General features: G+C 39.2%; 1 long non-coding RNA gene across 2 annotated transcripts; it reads left to right on the top strand.

Annotated features, from left to right (window-relative positions):
* The first annotated feature begins 11,281 nt into the window (after positions 1-11,281).
* Positions 11,282-16,925, top strand: LOC140846468 (uncharacterized). 2 transcript variants are annotated; one of them, XR_012125587.1, is made up of 3 exons: positions 11,282-11,451; positions 11,589-11,717; positions 15,603-16,925. It is a non-coding gene; the product is annotated as an uncharacterized lncRNA (long non-coding RNA). The 2 variants fall into 2 exon arrangements; XR_012125586.1 differs by lacking the exon at positions 15,603-16,925 and adding an exon at positions 11,866-12,027.
* The last annotated feature ends 2,387 nt before the right edge of the window (positions 16,926-19,312 follow it).

Here is a 19,312-nt window from a genome sequence, read left to right as displayed (position 1 = left end):
CAGTCCGAGTGTTTGTAACAATCACAGGCTGAGAACCTCCGTCCCCGTACGGGCCTGGCTGGTGTGGTGTGTATTCCGCCTTCCCTCCATTTCTGAACCCTTAGGCTTTGCGCACAGAGGATGAGCTCAGGTGATTGGCCCAAAGGCACCTGTGAGCTCCCCTCTCTGTTCAGAAAGAGCCAGAAAAGGGGAAGGAAGAAGATGGCTCCACGTGGGGAAGGCCAGTGGACAACTGGCTGAGCAGCTCACCTATTTCTCAGCTCAGCTTAAAACTGTATTCTGTTGCTCTTTGGAAATGCAGCAGGCGACACATGTGGTTTGTATGGAGGAAATTCTTTGAGAATAAGCTAGGAAAAGATGTTGAAGTCCAAACTCAGCTTCTAAGAAGGCCTCCCATCTTTTCTTTTTCCTCCCATACTGATCCCTGTCTTCCAAGGGTTTCCCATCTGCTTTTCTTTCCTCATCCTAAGACTTTTTCACGGCTGACAACATGCACCATGAATTTAGTAAGGGTTTGGTTGAACTTTGGACCAACACGAAAGCACAGCTGTTTCCTGTCTCCTGTGCTTTTTTTCCCTCCTCCCTCTCATTTTCTCTTTTAAGTTTAGACATCTGACATTTAAAAAAATTAGCCGAATATCTGTATTTTACAACCAAAATTGGCCTTTGAAAGCACCACATTTTTTTATTAAAGCAATGACCTACTGAAGCAGGTTCTAGAACACTAGTCACTCACTGTTAAATATTATTAAGAAAAATGTTTGTTGGACTGTTTCAAATGGGAGTGTAGCTGGAGTATTTTGTTTTTTGTTTTTGTTTTCCTTTCCCTTCCAGGCATCTTGGGAAGGGAAATACAGAAACACCCTTTAGACTCCTCTCTTGAGGAGCACACTTTGAGCTCAGAATAACCCCAAACAAACAAAACTTTTGTGTTTAGCAGAGAGCTGGTCTGGAGGAGAGAGGATGTCAAAAAAGACACAGGACATTGGGCTCCTCTCGGAAGGAAATTCTGTGCTTTCAGTGTCTCTAAAAGCTGTTTACCAAGGGAAAGGATGGTAGAAAATGTACCCGTCACAGGGGTTGTTTGAATCTCTAAATCTGACTTCAGCCGCTGAGGTGAATGACCTGTGTAAATAAAACTAAAATTACCTCAGGTTTCTGTATGCAGTATTTTCCCCTCCCTTTTTTCCTGCGGTCAGCACCCCAGTGTGGAGCAAGCTCACGAGTAAAGCACTGGCTGTGCAGACAGTAAATACTTCCAGAACCCATCTGTACTTTTATACTTCCAGGTTCATCAGCTTAAATAAACCTTCCCTTGGGGAAGCAACATACATTTTTGATGTTTTGATATAATTTGTTCTCCTTGGAAAGACATTAGCCTCATGGAATATTGGCCTCTATTCATCACGGAATCCCTATATTTGCAATTACTACACGTTTTTAAACTTCTTGCCTTGTCATGATTTCAAACTCAGTCTGTCTAAACCCAAATGTATCAGCTTTCTCTAGTCCCTCACTGAGTGTATTCCTTCATTGAGGAAAGAGTGGAGTGCTTTCTTTGTGCAAGGCGCTGGGCCAGGTGTAGGACTATGGTGGTAAAGAACATGGTATGTCTCGGTGCTTACGGAGCAGACGTTCTAGTGGGAGAGGCTGGCGGTAAGCAGAAATGATCCTAATCATTATGTAAGATACCTGAGCAAATGCCATGAAGGAGAAGCAGGGGTGCTATGGATGAGCTTAACTGGGGGCTCTGTAATAATCTGGGGAGTCAGGAAGACATCATTAAGAAAGGGTGCCAGAGCTGAGCTCTAAAAATGACTAGACAGCCCCTGATGGGTATATTCTGGGTGTGCCAGGGGAATTAAAGGCCTATGGAAAGGACCTGAATTGTGAGAAAGCAGGATGTGTCGTCACAGAAACGGAAAAAAATCGGGGTTTCTACAATACAGAATAAAGGGAGAGGGATCTAAAATGTGGTCTGGTGAGGCAGGCTTAGAGCATGAAGGCCTTTGAGCCATCTGGCAGATTTTGAACTTTATTCTCAGAGTAACAGAAAGCTATGAAAAGATTTGAAGCAGGAGGAAGATATAATATCAGATTTAACTTAAAGAATGAAATAACTGGCTGCAATGAGAAGGGGCATGATCCCTGGTAATTAGAATTTTTCTTCATCTAGCACACCTGCCCGTTCCTCCACTTCGGGTCCCAGAAGCCCTCTGCTGGTGGGGACGCGTGTGATCTGGGTAGAGCTGACCTTTCCGTATCCCCCCATCACAGGGGTGGGTAGATAGCCCACCTCACGTATGACTCAGCAGAGGCCCCCCCCCCCCCCCCCCCGAACTCCTTGTTTGACTCCTGGGTAGAGCCCCACCCAAGTCAGACTAATCAACTGCCCCTCTAGGACTTCTGCTCCGACTCTCAGGAGAGATAATCCCTGTCTCTTCGGGATTACTAACTGTAAGGACCAGGTCAGATCATCTAGGAAAAGACCAGCAATCTTTCCCATCAGGTGGGAGGGGCATCTGAGAATAAAACCAACAAAGAGGGAAGTATGACCAACAGATGGAGAGAAAGATGGATTTTGGAATAAATTAGGCATGTCTGCCTGACTATATGAAATCGCCAAACTGTTTTCCAAATGCTATACTTCCAGCAATGTATGAGAGATCCAGTAGCTTCCACATGCTAGCAATACATGTCATTGTTATTCTTTCTAATTTTAGCCATACTAGTGCATGTGTGATGGCATCTCATTGTGGTTGAATTTGCATTTTCCTGATGACTAATGATTTTGAGGATTTTGTGAGGTCCTTATTTGCTATTTGTGTGTATTTGGAGAAGTGTGTGTTTGAATTCTTTGTTCATTTTTTAAAAACACTTTTTAATTTTGAGATAAATATAGGCTCACAGAAAGTTGCAAAAATAGTGTGAGTCTCATTTACCCTTCAGCCACCTTCCCAGTGGTGACATCTCACACAGCTGTAGTACACTATCAAATTGAGGAAATTTACATTAATGTTACTGTTAACAGACTTTATTCAGTTTTCACCTTTCATAAAACCTATACTCTTTTCTTTTTCTTTTTCTTTTTTTGGTATGCAGGTATGTGTGCACATGTGTAGTTCTATGTAGTTCAAGATACAGAACTTTCTATCATTGCAAAAGAACTTCCTCATGTAGTTTGCATTCATTTTCATACACCTTCCCACCCTATGTCCTTGTTTTCTAGCAATAACTAGTCTGTTCTCTATCTCTGTAATTTTATCATTTAGAGAATATTATTCAAATAGAATAATACAGAATGCAACTTTCTGAGATGGGCTTTTTCACTCAGCATAATTTCTCTGAGATTTACTCAGGGTGTTGTGTCTATCAATAGTTTGTTCTTTTTCGTGGCTGTGTAGTATTCCATAGTATGATGGATGTACCCCCGTTTTAATATTGACTCATTGAAAGACATTTGGGTTGTTCTAGTTTGGGGCTGTATATAAAGCTATTACAAGCATTCCTGGACAGGTTTTTATGTGAACATAGGGTTTTATTTCTTTAGGATCAACAGCCAAGAGTGTGATTTCTCAGTTGTATGATAAATTCATGTTGTACAAGAAACCACCAAATTGTTTTCCAGAATGGCTGTACCAGTTTACATTCTCATAACAATGTATGAGAAATGCAATTTTTTGGCATCCTTGCCAGCATTTGGTATTTAAAAAAAATTTTTTTTTGCTGGTTTAATTGAGGTATAGTGATATGTTTTTAATTGGATTGTCTTCTTCTTGTTGACTTCTAAGTGTTTTTATATATCCTGGATATGTCTTTTATGAGCTATATGTTTTTAAACACATCTCCCAGTTAGTGGTTTGTATATTTGGTTTAGGCAGAAAGGTTTTTAATTTTGTAAAATCCAATTTATCAATTTTAAAGTTCTCTTTTTTCATACCTTTTTGTCACATCTAAGAAGTCTTTGCTTAACAGTATTCTATTTTTTCCTTATACAGTCTTTCTTTTCATCTATATTTATCCATTTTGAGTTCACTTTTATATATGCTATGAAGTAAAGGTTGAGGTTCATATTTTTTCTATGTGGATATTCAATTGTTTCAATGGCATTTATTAGAAGAGATTATTCTTTCCACACAGAATTACCTTAGAAACTGTCAAAAATTAACTGACCATATATGTATAGGTCAATTTCTGGACTTTCTAGTCTGTTACATTGGTCTATATATCTATTCAGATGTCAACACCACACTGTCTTGAGTATTTTAGCTTTCTAGCATGTCTTGAAATTAAGTTGCCTAAGAACTCCAACTTTGCTGTTGTATTCAAAATTGTTTATGCCTTTTTAGTTTCTTTGCATTTCCATATAAATCAGCCAGAATTTTGAATAGGATCGCATTCAATTTACAAGTATACTTCGGGAGATTAGACAACATTGTGCCTTCCAATCCATGGACGTGAAATGTTTATTTTCTCTTCTTTAATTTTTCTAAACAGTATTTTAGTTTTCATATCAGTCTTTTGTAATTTTTGTTAAATCGATTCTTAAGTATATTTTCTAATACTGTTGTAAACATTGTTTAAAAGTTCCAAATTGTTCATTGCTAGTATATAGCTGCTGATATTTTACATATATTCTGTGACATTATTAAACTCACTTATTAGTTCTAGTTGATATTTTTTTGGAGATTTCTTAAGATTTTCTAGGTAGAAGATCATGTCGTTTATGAAAAAAGCGAATTCTCCTTACCCTTTCCGCTCCGTACACTTTTTGTTTCCTTTACTTTCCTGATTAGATGGCCTAGGATATTCAGCGTAATATCCAGTAGGAGTGGTGAGAGCCGACATCATTGCCTTTTTTCAGATCTATTTGCTGAATTCAGATTGCTATTTCTTTATTATAGAATTTTGTATTTATGTTCACAAGGCATATTAATTAGTAATTTATTTTAATACTTCAGGTTTTAGTTTCAGGGTGATGCTGACTTCATAAAAATGAGTTGGAAAGTGTTTCCTCTGTTTTCTGAGAGACCTTAGATAGGACTGACATGAAGATTTCACCAGTGAAGTCAACTGGATCTGGCATTTTCTCTGTGAGATTTTCAATTATAAATTCAATTCCTTTAATGGAGTTATGCCTACTTAGATTTTCTGTTTCTTTTTGAATCCGTTTTGGTAACACAAATCTTTCGAGGAATTTGTTCATTTCATAGGAGTTGTTTCTTGCCAAAAGTTTTGTGTGATTTTTCTTTATTACCTTTTTAATGTCTGTAGGATCTGTGGTGGGTCCCTGTTTTATTTCTGATATGGCCAGTTTCTGTGTTCTCTTACTTTCTTGAGCAACCTAGCAGGAGGTTCATAAACTTTTTCTTTTCAAATAACCACTTTTTCCAAATTTGTAGTGTTTACTTCATTGACTTTCTGTATTTGTTTTCTATTGATTTGATTCTTCCTCTTGTTTTTTTCTTTTTGCTTCATAAAATTGGTGCTTAGAACATCATTTTGGACCTTTCTCCAGTTCTATCTATTTAAAGCTGTATATTTCCCTCCAAGCAATACTCTGCTGACATCACAATTTTTAAAAATTGAAATATAATCCACATACCATAAAACCTACTCGTTTGAAGCCTATAAATCAATCATTTTTAGTATATTCACAAAGTTGTACAACCTTCACCACCTTCTAATTCCAGAATATCTCATTACTGCATAAAGAAACCCTATACCTATTAGCATCACTTTCTGCTCCACCACTGGCACTTTCCTCCAGCCACTGACAACCTCTAATCAATTAAACAACACTTTATTTACCATTCATCCAGTTGATGGACATGTTGACTGTATCCTCTTCTTGGTTACTGTGACTAATTTGCCCATGAACATTCATGTGTAAGTTTTTGTTTGAACCTGTTTTCAATTCTCCTGGGCATATGGCTTGGAGTGGAATTGCTGGGCCAAATGGTAATTCTATATTTAGCTTTTTGAGGAATCATCAACCTGTTTTACACAGTGGCTACACCATTTTACATTCCCACCAGTGATATATGAGGTTTTTAAGTTATCCACATCCTCTCAAACACGTGTTGTTTACATTTTTTACTGTAGTCATCTGAATGTGTGTGGAGTGATAGCTCATTGTGGTTTTAATTTTCATGTCCCTAGTGACTAATGACATTGACTATCTTTTCTCTTACTCCGTGGATGGTCAGTCTTTTTGTTCTATTCAGTTCTTCAACCGATCGGATGAGGCCCACCCATCCAAGAGTGAAACTGTTTGCTTTACTCAGTCTACTGATTTAAATGTTAATCTCATCCAAAACACCCCCAACACAAACCCTCAGAAAGATGTTTGGCCAAATATCTTGGCACCCTGTGACTCAGCCTAGGTGACCTATAAAATTAACCATCACACACACCTTCAAGGTCAAGGGGGTTAACCTCCTGGATGGGGGAGTATCTACAGATATTATTTGAAATTCTTCTATAAGTAAAAGTTGTCTTTTTCCCCATTGAGTGGGTTTTTGTTCCTCACAACCAACCAAATGTGCCCTAAAACAGAAGGCCTAAAAGCCACGAAGAGGGTGAATATCCCTTTAGTATGATATTTTAGTTTAAATTTAAGTAATAGAAATATATTTTTATCCAGAACCTTCCCTCATATCCTATGGAATTTAATATCTACTGGCTGACCTTTGATAAACTAGACCTCCCACAGTGGTATCTTGATTCTCCTCAGTTCATCAGATATTGACTGAGTGGCAACTCTGTGGCAGGGTTGATGCTCAGCCCTAAGAATATGATGGTAAGAATTCCTTATATTCAAAGAATTGCAACCCAGTGGGTCACATGAGTAGAGTTAGGAGATGTGGGTTGAGTCCCACTTTACTGCTTACTCTGGCCTTAGGCAGGTTCATTAAAAACTCTTTTAATTTCAGCCTCTTCACTTGTCAAAAGAATGTAATGATGATAATAATACCCAGTTCACAGGGTTGTTGTAGTAACTATATAACATAATATTTGTGAGGAAAAAGGTAGTTTTCAGATTGCTACACAAATGCTAGTTATTCTTCTAAAAACAACTTACTGAGATAGGCAAGAATAGATGTCCTTATGCTGCACTTTTATAGCTTTGGAAACCAAAGTCCAAAATGATTAAGTACTTTCTGCAGAATCCTGCAACCGGTTATCTGTGCTGCTCATTTCAGAATACAGGGCTTTGCATTTACTGTTTCCACCCCCCACTGCAGTGCAAGAATCTTATACATTCTTGTTTATAAGGGCAGCTTGTCTATTTTTAAGATTATTCTGGGACACATCTGAAAAGCCATAATGTAAGATTAAAAAAAAAAAAAAGAAACCATTGTTTTGCATTTATCTTGGCAGCTTGGAGAGAACATATTTTTCTGGGCATGTTTGGAAATGGATGATAGTTTTTGATTCTCATCCATATCTTCCAGGCTTTCTTAGGGATACTTTCAGAGATTATCTTTGGGATTCAGAAGAGCATAATATCATTTTATTTTTCAAATCCTCAGGGTGTTAGGAGTTTGGTGTCTTGTTTTCCTGTCTGCCCTTTCATTGTAGCTATTATTTTTTTATATATATGCTATTTATAATTCATCTTGTTGAAGAAGAGACTTCATTTTATGCTAATAAATATGTATGACTATTGGAAGATGAAAAAAATGTGTTTTGAGTGCTGGCAAGAATTATAAGGCATGGTACTGTAAAATAGAATGTGGGGCTTATGTCATTGCGCTCCTCTGCATGAACTGCACAGCTGAGAAGAAAATGGGAATCATCTTCTGCTGAAATTTATCACGCAAACATCCTCAAAAGAATATTGGAAATGGATGATAAAATTAAAAGGACACAGTTTATTTTATTTGGAGAAATCATAATCCTTTACGGGAGGTCTGGGTAGACAGACTAGAGTTTTGGCTAGGTTCAAGATTCCTTGACTCATTGGGTGGCTTGAAAAAGTGATTTCATTCACTTGAATTTACTACCTTAGAAAATCAGAAAAATGAGAGTTCGTGACATTGTACTTGTGTACTTGGGAGTTACTTATATTAGCGGGTAGTGTTTCTGTGTGATTACTATGTGCCAGACCATATGCTGAGCACCTTATTAGCTATAACTCATTGGATCCTCTCCATCTGCTGAGAAGCCAGTACAATCATTATTTATATTTGATAGGGAAACTGTGGTAGGAATTTCTAAGTGTATTATAATCATGTTTACATGTTGGTCTTTTGCTCTGGACCTGAGTTTATGAGGGAAGGCAGTGAACAGTCATAGTGTCTGTTTCCCATGCTCAGCATAGACTCTGGTTCATAGGCAGTCAATAAATATGGTCTAATCTGTGCTTTAGGAAGCCACTGTGTGTAGGATGAACTGAAGTGTGGAAAGATGAGATAAGAAAAGAACTGAGACTTTAATTTAGGCAAAATTAAATGACACATATTTGGATAAAGAAAGTAGAAAAAGAAAAGTAAGGAGACCTAAGAAGATAAACAGAGTAAGTGATGTAAGATTTTAAGTAAAAGAGGCATTATAAGCTATCTCTACAGAGTGAATGAGGACTATGTTGATGGGTTGAAAAACATGCATATCAATTAATAAAAATGGCCTCGAGTATTGAATCTTTCAATGATGATTTGAAGAATTTTTTTTTTAAATTTCATTCACTGTATCTTTCTGGTTCCAACATTTTCTTCTGGCTCTTTTTATATCCTGCTTTTCTCTCTTATCTTTCCATTTGTTTCAGAAGTTTTCACATTTACTTATTAGGTAATGATTTTAATAGTGGTTTAAACATCTTGGTCTAATTTCAGCATCTGTGTTTGTGACTGTTGATTGCCTTTTCTCTTGGGAAATGGTAAGGATTTTCATGGCTCTTTATATCTTGAGTAATTTTGGATTTGATCCTGGAGATTTAAAATACTCTGTTTATGGGTCTGCAGGTCTTGTTTCTGTGCTGTGGGGAATGTTTGTTCCTTTGTTTCAGCAGGTAACTGAGCATGTTCGGTTTAGTTTGCTTTTCCTGCCCTGCCTTCTGCTGGTCGTGATTCCGACATCCATCAGGTTCGGGAGCCACTGCTGTGCTCCGTGGGTTTGTACCATGTGCGTGACACCCAGTGCTCGGTCTGGGACGTGAGCAGGGCTTCATCCTGTAGACCGGTTCTCAGAGCCTTCGGGGTGCTCCTTAGGGTCAGATCCGTGCGTGCACAGCTCAGGGGCGAGCACAGGACTTCATTCACAGTTTCATGGTATCACTTTCCTGAACTTCTTTCTTTCTTTCCATGACTTCCCCCAGGGAAATCTTTCCTGCTCCCAGGCACCCCCTTCCTGTCCTCTCACTAGACAGCCACGACTTCAGTTTCCTGGCTCTGTTGGGCGCTTTCTGAATCTGTGTCTGCTTCTGGGACCAACAAGTGAAAGGTCAGAAAGAGCCACAGGCATTCGTCTTCCCCTTACACTCCTGGATCGCCGGTCCCTCTGGTCAGAGAGAAGGGCTCCTTGCCCTCTGGGGTTTAGACATTCGCTCAGCGATTGTTGCCTCTGTGTCACTGTAGCATTGCCCAGGGGCTGGGACAAGAGAGAGAGGGGAAAAAAAACAGAGGATTTCTCTCAATCCTTTTGACCCTTAATAGGCCATTTTCCTGCTCCTCAGGTAAACAGGTGCATTTTCTGTCTGCACCCATATGTGCTTCCGGATTTCAGGTTGCCTTTGAGTCCAGGCTGGGAGAAATGAGAGTTAAAAGAAAAGGGGAGCTCATCCCAGTTCAGTGACAGTCAGAGGGATCCATTCACCTTTCCAATCTACCATTTCCTTTTCAAAGTTCTCGGGTGGCTGCCCCACACATCGCCCTCAGAGGGAGAGAAAGGGTGGGTATGCGTTCTCCATTTATTGGGAACACAGAGCGCTATTCTTTGCGATACGTCGACGCAATATTTCTTAAGATGAAGGACTTTCTCTTATATGGCTCATTATAATCACGAAAATCAAGAAACTGAACATACTATTACCTAACCCATAGTCCATATTCAAATTTTATCAATTGCCCCCAGTAATTGCCCTTCCAGTTTCTCTTCCTTGATCACACACCTAAGTAAGCACCATGCGTTGGATTTAGTTGTCATGTCTCTTCAGTTTCCTTTAATCTGGTACCGTTCCTTAGCTTATTTTTTATATTTTTATTATTTTTATTTTTATGACATTGGCGCTTTCAAGAACACAGACCAGTTATTTCGTAGAATATCCTTAAATGTGTGCATGTTTGATGTTTCCTCAGGATCAGTGTCTGGTTAGGAATGATTGGCGGAACAATCACAGACGAGACGCTGTCTTCATCTTAGCATAGGTGCGCCACCGGAGGCCCGTGTGGACCTGGCCCTTTACTGGGCTGGTGGTCTCTGATCACTTGGTTAAGGTGTTGCCTGAAAGTTTCTCTGCTGTACAGTTACTACTTTTGGGAGGGTTTTTAAAGGTAGGGATCATTGTAGAGGGCCTTTGTGAAACGCAGTACTATATGTCGCCATCTTCAGATCTACGGGTTTTTGGTTTTCATTTGGCCTCGTGCTAGGCATCGGTGAAACTGTCAGCTGATTCCTTTGTGGGTCCCCCCCAGACCTGTTTAACTGGTTTGTGTAAATGACTTACTAAGCAATAGAGCCAAGTCAGGGGCAATGGTGGGATTTACGCTTGGGCCAGTCATCTGGCTCCAGAAGCTGGTACCCCAGAAATGGTAGCGGAGAAAATGTTACGCAAGTTCAGGTTGCCACGTGAGACTTTGACTAAGGTCAAAGGGCACGGTTCTTCGAGGATATTTTATGTAGTATTTGGATTACGTGGTAGTAGTGCAAAAGCAGGAAAAGTTTAGCATTCACAGAAGGTGGTCATTTAAGTCTTTCTAAGGGAATTAATATCACTGATGCTTGTTATCTCACAGCATAGCTGTCTGAGGATATGTTTCATTCTGCTGAAATAGATGAAATCTCCGAAGAGAGTAGTAGATTAATGCTTTAGCCAAAGTCATTCAGAGCAAATATTCTCATGCACATAACCTTATCACCAAAGAGTCCAGGTGTCTCGCAAAATCACACACACAATCAGTTAATGAAGAGAAGGTAGGCTGGTTAGAAAGCATGAGTGAGAGAGGCTTCCAGGGCAGAACAAGGAGAACAATGTGCAGAGACAAAGAAATCCCGAGCCAGAGACTAGAGCCAGCGATGGCTGCTTCTCATTAGAGGGGAGTGCACTGCATACATTGTCCCCATTTCCTGCAGCTGAAGTTCCTTTGGGAAGCTCTCTGCTGAGCCAGGGCTGCAGAAATTGCATTCCTGTAACTGTAACTGTTGTTTTGACTGGCTTACCTCACCGGGTGAGAACTGCAATTTGAAGAATTCTCAGGCGAAGCGACTTTGGTTGATGAGCTCAAAATTCAGGTAAGATCTTGAAAGAGGTAGTAAGAGCCATTATTGTTGTCTGAACTATAATTATGGAGGGTGATTGGATTTAAAAGCGGAAGTATCTGGAAGATTGATTTCATCCTCAATAAAAGTCGATTTTACTTTCTTTTAAGGTGCACAGTGGAAGTTGTGACCCAGGAATGCCCTCGTAAGACGTTACAGATGGCTATTTTGATGTGATCCTTGGCATACATCCAGGAAAACCACAGAGGAAACTGGCCTTGAAATGTCTGCGCTTTAAGGTATACACTTAATACTTTGCAAAGATTCATTTTCTTGCCAAATAGAACATTTCGTCACCAACTGGAAGTGTAAAAGTTCATATTTGCATGAAAGTTACCAATGAGTTTCACAGGCCAGCTCGATTGTTTCATTTTTTCCATTTTTCAGCGCCTACTGAACTTACCACTAGAGGGCACTGTTGGCAGTGAAATCAAGAGAAAGGAAAACAAAGCTGCCTCAATTTGTTTTTTGAGGTCTTTTCAATTTTCATTTCAGCCCGTAAATAATAAGGTACATTCAAAGGCTACTTCATTTGCTCTTTTGTCCTTATATTTCACACCCCAAATTCTTAACTTCTAGACTTTTTTTCGTACTTTAATAAAAGTTCAATCACTAAAATTTTGTTCTGTATTTCTAGCAAATTCTAAATCTAGAATCTGTCCATTCGTTTTCCTGTAATGTTATACATTCTTGCACATCCTCTGCTGGAATGTTATCGAACACTTGGGGACTCATTATTTTTTATTGCCCACAAAGCAAAACAAATGCTATTTTCCAAATCATAGCTTTCTTGATAATTTGTCAGAAGATCTGGCAGTGTTGCTGGGCCTATTTACAACAGATGAAGTCTTTTTTTACACACTGATGAGGGGCTGTCTAAATATAAAAATTATGAGAGAATTTCTTTCCATTTGGGGATAAGTATATTATTTATTGGAAGTTCTTCACTTGAAGAGAAAAGATTGCCTCTTTGGAATTTATAGGATTAGACAAAATCCTTTAGTTGCAAGTAATAGAAACCAAATCAGGAATCCTTATGCAGAAAAAAAAAGGGGGAGCGAGGGGAGTTTATCATGAGGACACAGAGATGTCCAATGGGCCGTAGCTAGTTTCTAGCCCTGGGAACTAGAGCTCTTTCAGGACACACTCTTGCAGTTGCTTTGCTTCTCTTATCAGGACTGCATTCTTGTGTCTCTGCATCTCAGTAGTCTCTGCTCCTTGCATTTCCAGGGCAAAATATGCCATTTGAATGAGTAAAAATGACCACAGGTCTTTCGTTACTAAGAGTAGGCCATTCTAGCATTCTGTGAAGCCAGTGCCCCCTGGCCGGTGCACCCTGTCATCAAGGGTCCCCACGGTCACAGGCTCACTCCCACCGCACCTTCACGGTGGAGCAGGTCTCCTGGTCGGATGCCTGGTGTGTGGGTTTCCAGGCCAGTGGTTGGGGTGCTCCATAAGCCCTTGATGTGGTGCTCGCTGAGACTCTGCAGGCAGGAAGGGTAAACGCCCACCTGGAATGTCTGTCTATCCCTGTGAGGATGAGTGGTTGGCTCTTCCCCAATGGAGGGGCTCCAAGCAGTTAACTTACTATTAAGTGGCTGGTTGGTTTTCTCAAGGAATAAAGCCATACTGGGGTTTCAGCATTGGTCTCTGTTGCTTACTAGGTGGACATTCAAAGGCATAGTGGCTAGATTGGCATTGGTCAGTGGGGTCCATGCTCTTGGGCTCATAACACAGCTTCTGTTTTTGCCGCCATGTCTGTCCACTCTGCTCATGCGTCCATCATGGCTGCTCTGAGTGACCAATGACAAAGACTGGCTAACATCAAGTGGCTGGTCATTTTGCCTCCTTGGCTGCTCAGGGCTTTCCCCATAGTAGATGCTCTCTGGTCAAGTAATACACGAACCTTCACACTTCATGCTGTCACCCGTATGTCTATTTGCAGACCTCTTTCTCTCCCATCTTCTAGTTTGTTTCCTTCCTGTTACAGGCAATCAGGCTACTGGCTGTTGCCCAGGGATGTATACGTGTTCTCACCTTGAGTCACTTCTTCCACTCAAAGTGAATGACCAGTTATAACATCATAGCATTTCCATGGAGAATATTTCCTTTTCTACTATCTTCCCAAGTCTAGTATAGAGGTGCTCAAGTTTACTCTGCATTAGAATGATCTGGAAGGCTTTTAAAAACACAGATTGCTGGGCTCAGGCTCTGAAATTTCTGACATAGTAGGTCTGGGATAGGAACCAAGACTTTGCATTTCTAACAAGTTTCCAGATGTTGCTCGTCTCAGGACTGTATTTTGAAAACCGTTTCTGTAGACACGATAATATGCATCTTTAACTTACTATAGTCTTTGAGTTCAATGAACACTTATGAACCTATGAACCACTTCATGAACTATGTAAAAAAATCTCTAAAATTTCCCTTATGATGACCCTTTTTGCTCTTGTCATTTTTTATTTCTACCTATATTATAAACTCACTACATGATATTATTATTTTTATTGTTTTAAGTAGTCATTAGTCCTTCTAAAAAGTTTTAAAAGAATTAGTCTTTCAGATTTATCCAGGTGTTTACCCTTTCTGGAGCTCATTCTTTTAAAAAAAATTCCACACTCCCATTTGGGATTATGTCCTTTCATCCTGAGAACTTCTTCCAGAAATTTCTGTATTGCAGATCTGCTAGTGAAAAATTCCTTCAGCTTTGGTTTGTATGAAAATGTATTTCACCTTCACTTCTGAGAAATATTTCCACTGGGTAAAGAATTCTAGGTTGGCAGTTTTTCTTTTTGTTTTTTTTTCCCCAGCACTTTAAAAAGGTAATTTAATTGTCTTTTGGCCTTCACTATTCATACCACTGTTCCCTCAGAGATATGTCTTTTTTCTTTGGTTACTTTAATTTTTTTCTTTTATCTTTAGTGTTAAGTAGCTCACTATGATATTCTTAAGAGTGTTTTCTTTGTATTTATCTTATTTGGGGTTCACTGAGCTTCTTGTGTCTGTGATGTCTTTTATCAGTTTGGGAAAATTCATAGACATTATCTCTTCAAATATCCCTTTTCCTCATTCTTTCCTCTTTTTCTAGGACTCCAATTACACATATGTTAGACATTTGAGAGTGTCTTTTAAAAAAATCCCTTTTCCTATCTGTGCTTCAGTTTGAACAATTTATTTTGAGCTGTCTTTGAATTCTCACCCATTCCATGAAATCTTGATTCCCTATACTGTATATTTCTAGATAGTTCATTTAATTCTTTTTAAATATTCCACTTCTCTGCTAAAATTCTTCATGTTTTCATCCAGTTTGTCCATCCATTTTGTTCCTCTATTGTATTTAACATATTTATAATAGTTATTTTGGTATGTCTGTTAATTCTAACCTTGGATCATCTATATATCTCTTCTATTCTTTTCTTGTTTACAAGTCACATTTTCCTGCTTCTTTGTATGTCCTTTATTTATTTTTAGTTTTTTAAATTTTATGCTGGACATTGTATAAAAAAATATTGACCCAGGTATATTTCTCTCCAGGTAGAGGGTGTTTTCTTCTCTACCCAGCATCAATGTTGAGGTTATTCAGCTTGGTTCCATCAGGAATCGAAATGGGATGGGAACTGGTCACAGCTCTAGGTTGGCTTGGTTCCGGTCTGGGTTCAAATGCACTGAGAATGAGATTCTGTCCTGTGGTTAGTACAGGTATCCCCTCTGTCTGACTTCGGGGTTGAATCACTAGGACACCTTGGAGATCTCTCTCTGCCTTTCCAACAAAGGGCCCGGCTTCACAAACTGCCCGTCATTCATCAAGAGCTTGTGGGTGAGGACCGATTGGCAGGGAGGCCTGCTTATTCTTTTGGGGGGTTCCTCTGAAGTCCAAGAGGTCACTCATGCTCACGTGGCTATTGCAGACTCTGTTAAGCTCTCCTTTCCCTCAGAAGAAGAGTTCTCTTCCTTCTGGAAAGCTCATTCGTTGGTCTGTCCCAAGCTCAGCACATGCTACTGGGGAGCAAAAGGCTCATCATCCCCGGATGGAATTTAATTCTTTTAGATTTCTTTGCATCACTGCCTTTCATGCCATAGCCTCAAACAGAACTCACCTAACCTGAATTATTTTCTATCCTTAGGAAAACCAGGCAAATTGGATATTTTCATCTTTATTTTACAGATGAAGATGAAGCCTAGAGAGGACCACTTGCCTAACATCATTCTCTTTGTAAGCAACAGAGTCAGAATTGCAGCGCAAGTTGAACTTTCCATGCCTCCCGAACATGTGCCACCTCCCGTCCCCAATCTGCCCCTTTACTCTATTATAAAGGCAGGGCTGTGAGGTGACTCAGAAAAATACGTGTTCTGTGACCAAGTCAATCTAAGAAATTCAATAGGCTATCTCCCTTTTTAAGATTCATGATATCTGTCAACATATTAGACGTCCTACAGTGAAGCACTTGTTTAATACAATGTTTCTAAACTTATTTGAGGTAAGGGCTTTCCCCCATCTCAGCAAATAATATCTATTAACAGTCCGCAGAACTGGAGTAATGTGGAGTATATTTTGCACGAATTGGCACTACATTATTCTACCTCCCAGTGTCTGCTTCTTATATCATCCTGAAAGGTCATTTATGCATTATTTTATAATAATTTTCCAGAACATTTGACAAAAGACTACAGTACTAAATTTCATTAATTTATTATTCCCTGTAGAAGAAACACACATTTAACTGAATATTTGGAATAAATCTAGTTTAAGTCATGCCTTTTTTAAAAAAGGAACATGGTAATTATAAGAGAGAATAAACAGAACTAGCATGATAATATTTATTGTTTATTTATAATATATTCTTTTATCTAACTTACGGGGCAAGTTGCTATACCCATAACATTAATGAATCATTTTGCAGCATATAAAGATGCCACTTCAGAAGTATTTTATATTTTAAGGAAGTTCAACAACTGAGAAACTTGTAGCTATCCAGAGAGAGGTCATAAAAACAGAAGTATTTTCTCCATGGGGTAGATTCATTGGATATCACTGTCTTGCATTCATATTTTTACATGGGTTTAACTACAAAGGTTAAAGTAAAACCTGTGAAATATGGATGTTGCAGGAAAATGTGTCATATATGTTAATTTGGTTAAGACACATGGTATAACATTTCTTCGGAACTAAAAAAATCGATGTGGTCTCCAGTGGATCTTTTGGAATTTCTACTAATTTCCAGAGTAAATGGACACACATCTTCTCTGAGTTGAAGGAGTCCTTTGTGTGGTCTAAAAGTAACATGTTCTGTTGAGTGGGTAAACTCAGTACATTAAACTCAGATGTGCCCCTGTAGTCTCAGCTTAATCAATTTTCAACCCTTGGGAGAAGGTCCTAGATGGCAGCATAGAAAGAGTTTGAACTCACTTCCTCCCCTATACACATTGAATCTACACCTATATACAGAGCCATTCCTCATGAATGAACAGCTTCTACACAATGAGGGATAGAGACACTACATAAAAAAACGGCAGGAGAGATGGAAACATGGTAAGGATGGGGACTCAACCCCCAGTGAACTGACCTACAGTCAGGAGGGAAATCACATGCAAATCTGCTTGCTGAGGAGCTCAGACAAAACCCTGCAGCTTAAAAGGCAACAGGACTGTAAATGACAGAAGCCACATCACAAAACGAGCACCTGACGAATGGCTGGGGGTGTGCTAGAGCCCTTTCTGGGGTCCAAGGTGCCGGTGAATGCCATTGTTCACGCTCCTTGTACACACGGTCCGTGTGTCTTTGGCTCCCAGCTGTCCCCTGGAGCACCTCCTGGGCTGACGCACGCCAGGGTCCCCCAAGCCCGTGCTCAGCTGGCCCCACACAGCCAAAGCCTCCAGGCGCACACAGTCTACCCAGGGAATGTCTACTCTTTAACGACTGGGAGAGGTAGCTGTCTCATCTCCTTCACAGAAACACAGAAAGTCAAGTGAGGTGAGGAGAATGTGTCAGATGTGTTACATATATTCCATATGAAATGAAAGAACAAGATAAAACTTCAGAAAAAGAACTAAATGAAACAGTATTAAGCTTTTACCTGATGAAGAGTTCAAAGTAATGGTTCTAAAGATACTTACTGAACTTGAAAGAAGAGTGGAAGAACTCAGGGAAGATTTCAACAAAGAGAAAGAAAATTTTTAAAAGAACCAATCAGTGTTAAATAATAAAATAAATGAAAGGTACACTAGAGGGAATCAACAGCCGATTAGAGGGTGCAGAGGCACGAATCAGTGATCTGGAAGACAGAGTAATGGAAAACACTTAAACTGAACAGAAGAAGAAAAGAGGGATTTTTAAAAGGGAGGGTAGGTTAAGGGACCTCTAGGGCACCGCCCAACATATCCTAACATTTCAGATTATGGGAGTTTTGGAAGAAGAAGAAGAAAGAGAAATGGATGGAGAACTTATTTGAATAAAGTTAGAAAACTTTCCTAATCTGGAGAAGGAAAGAAGTCCAGGAAGCACAGAGAGCTTTAAATAAGATGAACCCACAGAGCTCCACACCAAGATCCATAATAATTAAGATTAAAGATTAAGATAGGGAGAATCTTAAAAGTGGCAAGAGAAAAGCACCAATCGATGCACAAAGGCAACCACATAAAGCTCTCAGCTGATTTTGCAGCAGAAACTTTACAGGACAGAAAGGGTGACTTGATATATCTGAAGTACTGAAAGGAAAACCCTACAAGCAGGAATACTCTATCCAGCAAGGTTATGACTGAAAATTGAAGGGGAGAGAAAGAGTTTCCCAAATAAATATAAGTTAAAGGAGTTAACCATAACTAAACCAGCCTTATAAGAAATGTTGGAGGGACTTCTTGAAGAGGAAAAGAGAAGGCCATAACTAGAAGCAAGAAAATTATGATAGTAAAGAAAAATTCACTGGTAAAGGAAAACATATAGTAAAGGTAGCAGATCAATGACTTAAAAGCTAGTATGAAGGTTAAAAGATCAAAGCAGTAAATCAATTTACCTAAAATACTAGTTAAGGGAATCACTAAAAAAGGTATAAGATATACTCATAAAATGTGGGTAGGGGGAATACAAATGTAGTGCTGTTAGAATGAGTTTGAACTTAAGTGACCATCAACACAGACTGCTATCTATGTAGGATGCCATATATGATCCTCATAGTAAACACAAGCCAAAAACTATAATAAATACAAAAAATGAGAACGGAGTCTAAGAATAAGGCTAAAGAAAGCCATCATGCACAAGGGGAGAGAGCAATTGAAGAAGAAAAGATCAGTGAAGAACTACAAAACTAACCAGAAAACATTTAACAAGATGGCAATAAGTACATATCTGTCAATAATTACTCTAAATGTAAACGGATTAAATGCTCCAATCAAAGAATATAGGGTGACTGAATGGATCAAAAAACAAGACCCAGCTATTTGCTGTCTATAAGGGACTCACTTCCGACCTAAAGACACACACAGAGTGAAACTGAAGGTTTGGAAAAAGATATTCTATGCACATGAAAATTAAAAACAGCTGGGATAACAGTGCTCAGGCAAAACAGACTTTAAAACAAAGGCTCTCTGATGGGTCCGTAAAAGGAAGATTTGAGGATGAAAATTAATAATAACAGCAACAGGCTGAAATGTATAAAATCATTCCATATCTTAGACCCACTTTCCACCAGAGTTTGGATATATTTAAGCAATGGTAATGAGATGCAATCATGTGAGATTTAGAAGGTAAAGGAAAGTTCTTCAGGCACCAGTGGTTTCCTGCAGTTTCTGGGCCACTGGGGAGCAGCACAAGCCTCCTGATTCTCTGGGCCCAACTACA

Source organism: Manis javanica, chromosome 15 (genome assembly GCF_040802235.1).
Source record: "Manis javanica isolate MJ-LG chromosome 15, MJ_LKY, whole genome shotgun sequence".
Taxonomy (NCBI): domain Eukaryota; kingdom Metazoa; phylum Chordata; class Mammalia; order Pholidota; family Manidae; genus Manis; species Manis javanica.
Note: the sequence above shows the minus strand (reverse complement) of the source record. Positions and strands in the feature narration are given on the sequence as shown.